Here is an 11,287-nt window from a genome sequence, read left to right on the forward strand (position 1 = left end):
ATTAAACCCATGAATGAAATTTTGTTTCTTTCGCGATGGCAGTATTTGATGTTTTCTGAATAAGCTTTGAAGCATCCAAAAATTCCAGCTTTTTCAAGGAAATTTTATTGCAACGGCAGTATTTGAACTTTTCTGAGTAAGCTTTGAAGCATCCAAAAATTCCAGCCTTTCCAAGGAAATTTTTTCTCTTTCTCTCTCCCTCTTTCACGGGATTGAGACCACGTTACACTTCCTGGAGGGAACATGAGTTGGCAACTCTGTTTCTTTTCACTGGCAAATTGTTTTCCGTAGGTCGGTGGCTTTGCAAATTTTAATTCTCTTGTCCTGATGCAGACATCAACATATTAAATTTCTGAGAGTCTTAGCCAATTTCATTGCAGGCAGAAGTAGAAGGGAGTTCTCTCTTGCCTAATTTTTCCATCTCCTTGATCCCATTTACAAGTATATCCTTATATGCTCTCATTTTCTTTGAAATTTATGGTTTACTTGGTGCTTTTCCTTGTACTCTTTCATCTTCAGATTGTTCATTTTAGTGGCTTTATTTTATATCCATCACTTAGACAATTTTATGGATGCACTTGTGATAGAAGAGATAGATATGAATTTTTTTAAGGAAATTTCTCTAATTAAATATTTTTTATTTTTCAATTAGTTCAACTTCAGCATGTACTTGATTAGAGACTTTTCTTCACAGGGTGAACTCATATAGGTTTCTGAAACATCTGATGTTTTATGCAAATTTCCGTCAATGACATCTCAATTTATTCTTTGTCCCAGGCTGAATATCTTGGAAATGGTTTTCTTGATGTTGGTGATTAAAAAGCCATAACTCTGGCATGTCCAACTTCTAGCTTTAGTTGATGTATGCTTTTGCGAACAATAAGATTGAAAGGAGCCCAATTTAGAATTTATATCCCTCAGTGTAATTGCTTTATGATTTGTCCTAGTTTATGTGTTCATCTCTCTTTTAATTCAAAGTTTTTGGTCATTAATACCCGTGATGTTTCTTCATCATCTTGTTGACATTCTTAATTAAGAGACGCTTTAATACTTCCAAGAATATAACTTAGTTACAGATGCCTACCAAGTGTCTGACATGTTAGTTAATTAAACGATCCGTTCCTTTGATGTTGATCAACATGGTAGATAAATGAAGAGCATATTATCTAATTTCTTGACATATTCTGGTTGGACAATATTTTAACTAGATTACTTATCTCTGGGAAGTATTTTCCCCTTCATAACTTTGCTTCTTAATTCCTTCAAATGATGATTTGGGTATCCTTATTCTCATTCATTTGTATTGCAGTCTTTAAACCTGCTTAAGCTTTGAAACCGAAGGGTACGAAGCAGCCATGGGATCGCTGAACCTAGGCCACAGTGTTCGTGATCGATTGAGTGATACTTTGTTGGCACATACCAATGAATTGCTTTCCCTCTTCTCAAGGTCTCAATTCTTTTCTATTTGAAAGATATTAATCTTGATGGTGCTTCTTCATAAATGTTGATATAATTGTGTTTCTTCTCCTTTTCACGATTATCTTTGATCTTTGAAATTAACTATCTCTCAATTTGCAGGTTTATCGAACAGGGGAAGGGAATGCTGCAACGCCATCAGCTGTTAGCTGAGTATAAAGATGTAATCCCTGAAGCTGACCGTGAGAATCTCAAGGATGGGGTCTTTGAGGATGTTCTTAAAGCTGCACAGGTGCAATATGAATATATATCACATGTGACTGTTAGTCACTAAATGACTATCCTAATTTGATAGTTTTCTCCAACTTAGTAATAATTTGTCAATTTTTTCTTAATTGAATTATTTTATGCACACAGTGCACTACAAATTCATAACATGCTATTGTTTGTCAATTGCACACAGAGCTTCCAAATGCTTAGAGAAAATTCATATTTTAGCCATGTAACATTTTTACAAATCATTCACTCAACTGTTTATTCTTAACAAAACCATTGCCAATTGCTATCATATACTTAACACTGCTATCTATGTGCTGATATAAAATTACAAGATCAAAATTTAATGTATTTTTTACATGTATTATTATCTTTTTTTTTTTTTTGGGGGGGGGGGGGGGGGAAATGTGTCCAGGCCCCAAAAACAGAAACTTCATGTGCTGCAGCCCCTCCTAGTTTCCCACATGTGGTTCAGCCCATTGAAGTGTGACATTTTGTGCTGCAGCCCATTTTTAACCATTATTACATGCCACCTAAGCTAAAATCCCCAAAATAACCATATCCCCTCTCCTCAATCCTTCAAACCCAGTTCTCTCTCTCTCTCTCTCTCTCTCTCTCTCTCTCTCTCTCTCTCTCTCTCTCTCTCTCTCTCTCTCTCTCTCCCCCCTCTTTTTAAAAATAAGGGCTTTCTCAAGCTCGTCGCTCTGGCCCTCGCCCTCCTCGCCGTCGCCACCTCCGCCCAGGCTCCCAAGCCTCCCCCCGAGTTCGCCGCTGCCTCCCCTCCTCTCCTCTGCCCGACCTCATCGCGGTAGCTCGCCGTCGCTCCCCGTCTCGCCCTTTACTACGCCGGCAAAATAATTTGGATTTCTTATAGATGTGAACCCTATAGTATAGCACGCCGGAGTATAATATTTCTTGACCAAGGAGAGGCATAAATGAGCTGATTATGCCGAAGCCTGATATTTGCTACAGAAGGATTAGTTCCTATCTTGATTGGCCTTAAAGATTAAAAAAAAAATTCAGCTTCTGGAAATGAAACTCATCTCTCTTTAGGTGTAGTTTAAATATATCCAGGTTTAACCTTTGGGATTAAGATGTCGAAATCGCTGACTATCCATTCAGCCACTTGATCCACGTCGCTAATATAAATCTCCGTGCCAACGTCGAGGGAAGGCCAACTTCTCTTCGTTGGAGCCGTGCCAGGATCCTGCGTTGAACAAATATATTATCAATTTGGTTACAAGCCATTTCTAAAAAAATACATTTTTGCAACTACAAGCACAACAGTTACAACTATTACGTTCTCTTGGAAACTGCAAAATAGAACTAACTTAGTATAAAATAGAACTAACTTGTTATAACATAAAACTAACTTAGTATAAAATAGAACTAACTTGTTATAACATAAAACTAACTTAGTATAAAATAGAACTAACTTGGTATAAAATAGAACTAACGTGGTATAAAATAGAACTAACTTAGTATAAAAATAGAACTAACTCTGTAGCGTGTTAGTTCTAATCTGCACAGTGTTAGTTCTAATCTGCACAGTGTTAGTTCTAATCTGCACAGTGTTAGTTCTATTCTGTAGCGTGTTAGTTCTAATCTGCACAGTGTTAGTTCTATTCTGTAGCGTGTTAGTTCTAATTTATACTACGTTAGTTCTATTTTATACCGCGTTAGTTCTAATTTATACCAAATTAGTTCTAATTTATACCACGTTAGTTCTATTTTATATTACGTTAGTTCTAATTTATACCACGTTAGTTCTATTTTATGCCACGTTAGTTCTAATTTATACCAAGTTAGTTATAATTTATACCATGTTAGTTCTATTTTATATCGCGTTAGTTCTAATTTATACAAAGTTAGTTCTATTTTATACCACGTTAGTTCTAATTTTAACCATATTAGGCGTTAGTTCTAATTTATACAAAGTTAGTTCTATTTTATACCACGTTAGTTCTAATTTTAACCATATTAGTTCTAATTTATAACAAGTTAGATTTTATACCACGTTAGTTCTAATTTTAACCATATTAGTTCTAATTTATAACAAGTTAGTTCTAATTTTAACCACGTTAGTTCTATTTTATACTAACTTAGTTCTAATTTATACCACGTTAGTTTTAATTTTAACCATATTAGTTCTAATTTATAACAAGTTAGTTCTAATTTATAACAAATTAATTCTAATTTTAACCACGTTAGTTCTAATTTATACCACGTTAATTCTAATTTATACCAAGTTAGTTCTAATTTATAACAAATTAATTCTAATTTTAACCACGTTAGTTCTAATTTATACAACAAATCATCATATTCTTTCGATAATTAATTCACTAATCAATGCATAATGCGCATTTGGGAGTTTGCAACATCTGCAGAAAACTTTCTTGGCCATTTCGTAACTATCATTGTATAAATTAGAACTAACTTGGTATAAAATAGAACTAGATTAAACAATCTTGATAGCTGTCCTTTTTTATTTTGATTTGCATATAAGTTGGCTCCATAACCCGTATAATAGGTATCCAAACCGATGGTTCTGGGACTAAATTCATACCACAAATGCTCTCATTCTCTACCCACTGATTTTTTTGTCTTTCATGTTCCATGATCACATACTAATTTGGATTTAGCATTTTTATTTTATATGCTTTTCAGAATTAGTGCAGCATTATTCCAAAAACAGACGCCCAAATCCTGCTGTATCACGGTTGTTCCTCTCTTCGCTCCTTGCAAATCCTTGTCGTGTTGTTAACAACGTCGACACGATCACTGAAATCACCATATTCTTTCGATAATTAATTCACTAATCAATGCATAATGCGCATTTGGGAGTTTGCAACATCTGCAGAAAACTTTCTTGGCCATTTCGTAACTATCATTGTATAAATTAGAACTAACTTGATATAAAATAGAATAACATTGTAAAAATTAGAACTAACTTGGTATAAATTAGAACTAACGTGGTATAAATTAGAACTAACATGATTAAAATTAGAATTAATTTGTTATAAATTAGAACTAACTTGTTATAAATTAGAACTAATATGGTTAAAATTAGAACTAATGTGGTATAAATTAGAACTAACTTGGTATAAAATAGAACTAACATTGTATAAATTAGAACTAACTTAGTATAAATTAGAACTAACGTAGTATAAATTAGAACTAACGTGGTTAAAATTAGAACTAATTTGTTATAAATTAGAACTAACTTGTTATAAATTAGAACTAATATGGTTAAAATTAGAACTAACGTGGTATAAATTAGAACTAACTTGGTATAAAATAGAACTAATATTGTATAAATTAGAACTAACTTGGTATAAATTAGAACTAACATGGTTAAAATTAGAACTAATTTGTTATAAATTAGAACTAACTTGTTATAAATTAGAACTAATATGGTTATAATTAAAACTAACGTGGTATAAAATAGAACTAACTTGGTATAAAATAGAACTAACATTGTATAAATTAGAACTAACTTGGTATAAATTAGAACTAACATGGTTAAAATTAGAACTAATTTGTTATAAATTAGAACTAACTTGTTATAAATTAGAACTAATATGGTTATAATTAGAACTAACGTGGTATAAAATAGAACTAACTTGGTATAAAATAGAACTAATATTGTATAAATTAGAACTAACTTGGTATAAATTAGAACTAACATGGTATAAATTAGAACTAACATGGTTAAAATTAGAACTAATTTGTTATAAATTAGAACTAATATGGTTAAAATTAGAACTAACGTGGTATAAAATAGAACTAATTTTGTATAAATTAGAACTAACGCGGTATAAAATAGAACTAACGTGGTATAAATTAGAACTAACAAGCTACAGAATAGAACTAATACTATACAGATTAGAACTAATACGCTACAGAATAGAACTAACAATGTGCAGATTAGAACTAACACGCTACAGAATAGAACTAACACTATGCAGATTAGAACTAACACGCTATAGAATAGAACTAACACTGTGCAGATTAGAACTAACACGCCACAGAATAAAACTAACACTGTGCAGATTAGAACTAACACACTACAGAAGTGGCATTTCGCCGAAAGTCTCCAATTATTTTTGGGACGAACGAGAGCGGAAATGCAATCGACGCGTTCTTGGGATCGTCCGGCTCGTTCCTGGTGTCGTCCTGCGGTTGAAACGCTACCACATGAATTCTGTATACCATGGGAAACTGGCCCCCACAACAAATCCCCATTGTGAAAGCGGACGAGTCGTAGAAAAAAAATTAGCCGCCCATTCATTCATCGAACTTGGACGCCAAGTTTCCAAGCCTGACATTGATGCGGAAACGGGTGGGCCTTGGCTTCATGCGGTTTGTTTGAAACCGCGTTCACGTGGGCGGAGGTGGCGACTGCGAGGAGGGCGAGGGCCAGAGCGACGAGCTTGGGAAAGCCCTTGTTTTTAAAGAGAAAGAGAGAGAGAGAAGTGGGTTTGAAGGATTGATGAGAGGGGATAATGTTATTTTGGGGATTTTAGCTTAGGTGGCATGTAATAATTGTTAAAAAGGGGGCTGCAGCACAAAATGTCACACTTTAAGGGGCTGGACCACATGGGGGAAACTAGGAGGGGCTGCAGCACATAAAGTTTCTGTTTTGGGGGCATGGACACATTTTTCCCTTTTTTTTTGAGAATATATTCGCTTAATCACATAACTTTTAAGAAAATATATCGAATATATGATGGCTTTGTAATTTTTGTTATGAAAATGTGTTTTTATGATGTTGTACAAGCCTTATTTCGAGATAATCTATTCACCCCTCATTTATATCTGACCCTGTTACTATCAGTGTAATTAATATAATTGTTAAACAGTCAAATAATGTAGATTCTTATTGAAGGCAATAACTACTCCCCCTCTATTTAGAGATACAATATGTTGGGCAATGTGGGACTAAACTCATATGTCTAAAAATTCTTGTTCTCCTCAAACACCTAATAACTTAATATTTCTAACCATAATACAGGAGGCAATAGTGTTACCTCCATGGGTTGCTCTTGCGATTCGTCCTCGGCCTGGGGTATGGGAGTATGTTCGTGTGAATGTGAGTGAACTCGCTGTGCAGGAGTTGACCGTTGCTGAATATTTACAGTTCAAGGAAGAACTTGCTGAGAGGTGGGTGTTTTGATTAGATTGTATTATCTAGTTTTGTTTTGAAAAATTATTAAAACCAAGAATAAATCTCTATTCTTTTTCATTGTTTCAGCGCTCAGGGGAACTTTGTTCTCGAGTTGGATTTTGAGCCTTTCAATGCTACTTTCCCTCGTCCGTCACTTTCCAAGTCAATTGGAAATGGAGTGCAATTCCTTAATCGACACCTCTCCTCAAAGTTGTTTAATGACAAAGAAAGCATGTGGCCACTGCTTAATTTTCTCAGGGTTCATAGCTACAGGGGAACGGTAAAGTTTGTACAAAATTAAAGGCATATTAATTTAGTTTCTTGGAGTATAATTTTCTAGCAATTGTTTTTTCCAATAAAAATAAAAGTAAAAAAAATCCAACAATTGTTTTTTGGGGGCATCTATATGTGTTTCTGCTTAAACTTGCTATGTTAACTAATATCCATGGACGAATGCAGACTATGATGCTGAATGATAGAATTCAGAGCCTCCCTGCTCTCCGGTCTGCACTAAGGAAGGCTGAGAAACATATCATGAATCTTCCAGTAGACACTCCATATTCTCAGTTCCACTACGGGTGAATCAAACATCTACTTATCTCATAATTTCAAATTTGATAATATAACAAGTAAAAGAATCTTATAGAATTATAAAATATAGGTTCCAAGAGCTTGGACTAGAGAAGGGTTGGGGTGATACAGCTGAGCGTGTGTATGAGACGATTCATCTACTCCTTGACCTACTCGAGGCACCGGATCCATGCACCCTTGAGAACTTTCTTGGCCGAATTCCTATGACGTTCAATGTCGTTATCCTATCTCCACACGGTTACTTTGCTCAAGCCAATGTGTTGGGCTATCCCGATACCGGTGGTCAAGTAAGATTTTTTAGAAACTACACTAGTTTGGCGAGCTCAAATTCAACATCAGCTCCTGACATTTACCTGGCATATTTTAATTCATTAAGCCCTTACAGTTATTATTTCAATTCTATCGAGTCCCTCATTGTAGCTTTTTGCCAGAAATATTCCTACTTTGGCCTTAAATAGTGCTTTTGGCTATGTTTAGGGTGGAGAACCTCCATGGGACTCAATAGACTGAAAATAATATAAAAGGGCTTTATGAATTAAAATATTAGTTTAAGGGCTTCTTAGAAATGCCAGGTAAACATTAAGGGTTGGTCTGACTTTGAGCTCCTAAGTTGGCTTCTTAAGTTGACCATGTTTGTTGCCTTGACTTACTAAAATTTTCTTTCTAGGTCGTTTACATCTTGGATCAAGTTCGTGCATTGGAGAATGAGATGCTCCTTAGAATCAAGCAACAAGGTCTCGATATCACTCCCCGCATCTTAATTGTAAGTCTCAAAGTGTTCTTTCGAATTCAACATATTTTTTCTAAGTAATATTCCTCATAGTAACATTTAACCTTCGTAGGTGACTCGATTGCTACCAGACACGGCCGGGACCACTTGTGGCCAGAGGCTAGAGAAGGTTATTGGCACTGAGCATACTAGCATTCTTCGTGTTCCTTTCAGAAATGAGAAGGGGATACTCCGTAAGTGGATATCACGATTTGAAGTGTGGCCATATCTGGAGACCTATGCTGATGTAAAGTCCCTCATCTATTAGTTCCTTGTTCAACTTTCTTTATTTTGAAAATTATGTAAGTTTATAGGAGTTTTGATTTTTGTTACAGGATGTTGCAAATGAGTTGGCTGGAGAACTGCAGGGAAGGCCAGATCTTATCATTGGAAACTACAGTGATGGGAATCTTGTGGCATCTCTATTGGCACATAAACTAGGAGTTACTCAGGTTTGAATGCAAAAACATTATAGAATCAGCAAATGTTATTATTTCTTCAAGTACCTTTCCTCAGTCCTTTTGACTTTTATAATATTACACAGTGCACCATAGCTCATGCTTTGGAGAAAACCAAGTATCCGAACTCTGACATCTACTGGAAGAAGTTCGATGACCAATATCATTTCTCTTGCCAATTCACGGCAGACCTAATTGCGATGAATCATGCTGATTTCATCATCACCAGTACCTTTCAGGAGATAGCTGGCAGGTAATCTTCAGACTCCTAATTTTGTTTCTATAAAGTGTTAATTGCAGATAGACCCTTTTACTACTACCCAATTGTGGACAGAACCCCTCTAGTTCTATTGTTGCAGATTGACCCCCTGAGGGAAACTTGTTGACTCTCTTACCCATTAGGAGGTCTATTTGTCAAAAGGCAATTTTCTCTTCTCTGAGGGTAAAGAGTCACAAAAGTTCCACTCTGGGGGTATATCTGCAACAATAGAATTACATTTCTCTTCTCCGACGGTAAAGAGTCACAAAAGTTTCACGGTGGGATATCTGCAAGAATAGAACTACAAAGGGTCTATTTGCAATTAGGCGATAGTACAAGGGGTCTATCAGCAACTAACCTATAGTAACTATATAATCTTTAAAGTATAACTTCTTGTATACTTTGGGAATTCAGCAAGGATACAGTTGGACAATACGAGTCACATACTGCATTCAGTCTTCCTGGACTCTACCGTGTAGTCCACGGGATTGACGTTTTTGATCCCAAGTTCAACATTGTCTCCCCCGGTGCTGACATGTCCATCTACTTCCCTTACTCTGAGAAGAACAAGAGGCTGACTGCCCTCCACTCAGAGATTGAAGAATTACTCTACAACCCTGTCGATAATAATGAGCACAAGTGAGCTCTCCTCTTCGCACATTCCCCTCATGTTAGTTCCCTAATAATTTATGGGATTAATTAACCAAATTCTTTGAACTTCTTTTAGGGGATACTTGAAGGATAAGAGCAAGCCTATCATATTCTCTATGGCAAGGTTGGATCGGGTGAAAAACATAACGGGTTTGGTAGAGTGGTACGGAAAGAATCCCCATTTGCAGGAGCTTGTTAACCTTGTCATAGTGGCTGGAGATCATAAGAAGGCATCTAAGGATCTTGAGGAGCAAGAGGAGAAAAAGAAGATGTATAGGTTCATTGAGGAGTATAAGTTAGAGGGTCACATTCGTTGGATCTCTGCACAGATGAACCGGGTTCGCAATGGTGAGCTTTATCGTTGTATTGCTGATACTAAGGGGGCCTTTGTTCAGGTATGTTTTATGTTCCAGAAATATGAGTCAATTAATGACAGAAGATATTATCGACATTTTCTATGAGACATTTAAAATTCATGGATGTTCTTATAACAAATTATATTATTTTCTTTCTCAATAGTAGATAATCTACTGATGTTAACCGATTGCTATCTATACTAGGGTTAAGGATAGACCTGGCGTCACCCAGTTGCAGATAGATCCCCTATAGTTCCATTCTTACAAATAGACCATCCCCTACATAAACTTTGCTGAATCATTTACTCCCAGATAGAGAGAGAAATATTTCTTGACAAATAGTCCCCTTTAGGGTGAAAGAGTCAAAATAAATTCACTCAAGGGGTCTATTCGAAATTGGGCCATAGTACAAGGGCTATCCGCAACAATAGAACTACAGGAGCTCTATCCATAATTGGGCTATAGTAGGGATCTATTGCAATTAACCTTTTAAATAAGCATATTATTGCAAACAGCTAACACATTACTCAGGCACTTTTGTTACTAAAAAAAAAAATGCACGCTTTGCTATTTGAAATGATGGTTATTGGAGATTTACTCATACAATTTTTTGTTTTCTCTTGTCAGCCTGCCCTCTATGAAGCATTTGGGCTCACTGTTGTTGAAGCTATGACCTGTGGCCTGCCAATGTTTGCGACCGTCTATGGAGGGCCTGGGGAGATTATAGTTAATGGAGTTTCTGGCTACCATATCGATCCTTATCAGGGTGACAAAGCTTCTGAATTGATGGTAAATTTCTTTGAAAAGTGCAATCAGGATCCTACTCACTGGGACAAGATCTCTCGTGGTGGACTAAAGCGAATTGAAGAGAAGTAAGCTTATTGGTATCTCTTATAGTAGAACATTCCTCTATGATTATAGATTACTTTTGGGTACAAAACATAACAAGCATTATCACCTAAAGGTCTTGATACAAGGATATAGATTATGCAGGTATATCTGTAACTCCATAAACCCATGTAAGTGTGAAAAGTGAAAAGGCATGGTGCAACATTTGACCACTGTATGTAAATAATGTAGAATTTTTTATCAATTACGAACAATATAATGGTCAAATATAGATTTTCTTTTCAGTAACGGGACAACATGTCTTCAAAAAATTTTTAACTATAGAAACCATGCACAGGGATATTTGAGCTTTGTTAATAAACATTGTAAATTATATTATTGATATAACCCTTATATATTGGATTGGAAGACTTTAACAGATTATTTTCCTGTTTAGGTACACCTGGAAGAAGTATTCCGAGCGTCTAATGACTTTAACTGGTGTCTACGGCTTCT

General features: G+C 35.7%; 1 pseudogene; it reads left to right on the forward strand.

Moving 5' to 3' along the window:
- LOC109849917 overlaps positions 218-11,287 on the forward strand; it is an 11,442-nt pseudogene continuing 372 nt past the window's right edge.

Source organism: Asparagus officinalis, chromosome 7 (assembly GCF_001876935.1).
Source record: "Asparagus officinalis chromosome 7, Aspof.V1, whole genome shotgun sequence".
In the NCBI taxonomy this organism is placed as follows: domain Eukaryota; kingdom Viridiplantae; phylum Streptophyta; class Magnoliopsida; order Asparagales; family Asparagaceae; genus Asparagus; species Asparagus officinalis.